Source organism: Ixodes scapularis, unplaced genomic scaffold (genome assembly GCF_016920785.2).
Source record: "Ixodes scapularis isolate PalLabHiFi unplaced genomic scaffold, ASM1692078v2 PGA_scaffold8__174_contigs__length_109621045, whole genome shotgun sequence".
Classification (NCBI taxonomy): domain Eukaryota; kingdom Metazoa; phylum Arthropoda; class Arachnida; order Ixodida; family Ixodidae; genus Ixodes; species Ixodes scapularis.
In genome coordinates this window covers 3,574,905-3,577,974 of record NW_024609883.1, presented here as the reverse complement: position 1 = coordinate 3,577,974, position 3,070 = coordinate 3,574,905, and the positions used below count along the sequence as shown (strand labels likewise).

At 50.7% G+C, this 3,070-nt stretch overlaps 1 pseudogene; it reads right to left on the bottom strand.

Annotated features, from left to right (window-relative positions):
• Positions 1-1,284: 1,284 nt before the first annotated feature.
• LOC115308569 lies at positions 1,285-2,188 on the bottom strand (annotated as a pseudogene).
• Positions 2,189-3,070: the final 882 nt, after the last annotated feature.

Below are 3,070 nucleotides of genomic sequence, written 5' to 3'. Positions count from 1 at the left end.
TGGCGCCATCTATCGGGAAGCAGTGTAAACTCGGCGGTCCGGCATATTTTTCTTATTTCTCGCGCATTATCCTTTCTTTCTTGGCTCAAAAAACTTTTGTCAATGTTATAAACGAGCCTTTCTATGGGTATTACGCACATTTGACCTCGGAAATCCCGCAAAACCTTCGCTGTTGTGAAATGCAGTTCCAGGGTCACCGCATAGATGGCGCCACAATGTCAGTGTGTTCTCTCATTCTAAAAACATTTAACAAGTTTTAAGAGATCTCGTCTCTCTCAGTCGTACTCGGTTGCAAGAGTGTCAACGGGCCTTTAGATTTCGTCACTTTAGGGCAGTGAGGAAGTTGTGCCACACAAATAAAGTCGAATCTACCCTCCTCAATTTAACTCCATATTTTCCTATTATAATAAGGTCTACACTTCCATCCTCATTGACAAACATCCACTCGAAGGCAGTTGGTTCCGTCACAGCGGTAGAGATGACCTGCAGGGCGGCCGCTGGCAGTTTGTCTGAAAAAAAAATAAAGACGTGACTTGATATCAGAGATGCGGAATGGAGCCTCCCATTCCATTCCGGCGAGTAGAGGTTTGCTGCAATTCCACTCCCTTTGACTCCTCAGAGTGGAAAGGCCTAGCCCATTCCCACTCGTCAAGTGGCTGGGCGGTCCCATTTCGTTCCTTTATTTCCGACACGGCCAATCAGCGCGACGCGCTTCCCTCCTCCCCCCAGCTCTCGTATACGGGGGCCATGGCGGTGTGCCGTTCAAACCAAACCGTGAAGACTTGGATCCGTATAGGGGGCCGGAAGTGATCACGTCAGTACGGGTTCCGGCTCCCGGATTTTGTATTCCGAGTCTGTTTGAATCGCGCTTAACCAGATGCCGCATCCGGTCTCACACCAGCCAGTCGCGCTTTGATGGCACGGAAATCCACGTGTGAGATTCTTGATGCCATGGAGTCAGTGTAAACATAAGCTTCTGAGAACACAACCTTAGTGCCCTCCGAGCTTCGTATGCAGCTTCTTAAGTGACTTGAGAAATGTGCCCGGCGAAATAAAATGAAAGGGCCAAAGCACAATGGTGCTCGCTTATGGGATGAAATGACCGTGCCTCTTCTTGAGTTGCAACTCCTTGTGCCTCAAGATTGCTTGTACTAAAAATCGACCAAAGCAACAGCAAATTTTTGCCTACTGTTAACAATTGATACACAATGTCACTGTGCCCCCTTAATATTAGTATTTGCATATACTACCTTGTTTCGCCACATTTTAAGGTAACACGTTATGTCACTTAAATGATGCGAGTGTGGTGCATACCTGGTGACGTTGACCGTTGGAAGTTACGGCTTCTACGGGAGGCTGCTCAACAGTCTCCATCTGCTGGTCGAGTTGTGGCAGGAACTGTGGTGGTGCTAGCTTGTCTCCGCCAGCGTTGGAGGAAGGTTGCATCTTCAGGATGTCGGTGAAGTCCCTGAAGAAGCTAGCTTCAGGGCACTTTTTGCCTAAGGCTGGGAGTCCCAGCTGGCGCCGGTCTTGCGAAGTGAGCGGGGGCGCATTTGGAAGAGCTCCTCCGTAGATGTTGTGGATGAGGGCCTGATGCTTGCAAAATGCGCCCTGCTGTCCGGCTCGACAGGGGCAGGCTCCGATGTCCTAGAGCACCTGGTACATCTTGTCTTCCCGACCGCTGGGCACCTGATACACGTTGTTGCCAAGGGCTTGAACTGTCTGGGCTGCACCTTTGGGCATTCTCTGGAGGAGCCTGTTGTAAAGAAGTTGGTGAGAAGACACGCGGTTGTTTGCATGTGTCAGCAGCCTCCTTTTGAAGTAACTTTCCCATACGCTGTTTACAACGTCTACCAGGGCGACCGCATTGTAGGCCTTGCAACGGCACAGCACGACGTCTTTCACAATTCTAATTGTGGCCTTCGCAAAGTTGTTTGTGTTGTGGCCTCTTGTCGTAATAGCCATACGAAAGAGAACCCACACTGGTCCTCCTTTCCAAGATGGCTTCGACGCGGGCCACGTAGCCTCGGTGGGGCATCTGGCAAAGCTCTTCGATGGCACAGTCGAGCTCGTCAGAAGATGTTGCATACATGATCTTTGGGGGACATAAAATGCATTTGTTTGCGAAATGACACGGTATCTGCCTTTCTATAGCATCATTTAGCACTGTTAGTTTACAAGAATGCATGTTTTTTGAAGCCCAAACCCCGCAGGGGGCACCTGTGAAAGCAGGTGTTTGGAGAGTGGCGTCTCCACGGACCCCGAGCCCCGCAGGGGGCACCTGCACCTTAGGTGCTAGGTGCTTGGTGAGTAGCGTCACCACGGACCCCAGTCACATAGGCGACACTACAGACCCTGAGTAAAAGTGGCTAAGACCCACCCACGTCTGGCTGTGCGTGGCGAGCCCGTGTCCGGGGAAAAGGGCATCCTGGTGGTTGAGCCGAGCCCGGGGTAGGTTTGGACCCTTCGGGGCCCCCCGGGTGAGGCAATACACCACTTCGGCCCCCGCTTCTCGTAGACGGGAGTCCTGGTAAGGTCCGGCCAGGATGATTCAGTCTAGTCGCCTTTTCTTCTACTATCCCCTCCGATCTTTCACTTTTACCTATCCTGTTTCCTTCATTTCTTTCTCATTTCTCTTGCTCCTTTTTCTCCCTTCTTTGGCGGCAAGGGCTAACCTTGGGTGGCGACAGATACCTTTCTTGAACCACACCTGGTTATAGTTACTGGGTAGCACTGGTAGTGTAGCATACCCAGCCAAGCCATACTTGCTATGGGGTGCTACCTACCCCCTTGTTGGGCTCGGTGGTGGGCGGTGCGCCACAGTTTCTGAAAACCTCCCCACTTTTATGGGTTCCAAGTCAAACCAACCTGATCGGCCTCTGAAAAGAGGCCGCACCGAAGTTATCATCCCAGACAAGACTCCATGTTTTCGTTCCAATTACCCAAACTTTTTGGTTATTCACTCCGAAAGTGACAAACAGCTCTCAAAATTATCACCCTTCCTTGTTGCAAAAGTACTGGAAAGTGTTGTGGGAAAGAGCTTCAAAGCCAAAAAAATGTCTTCTGGTGA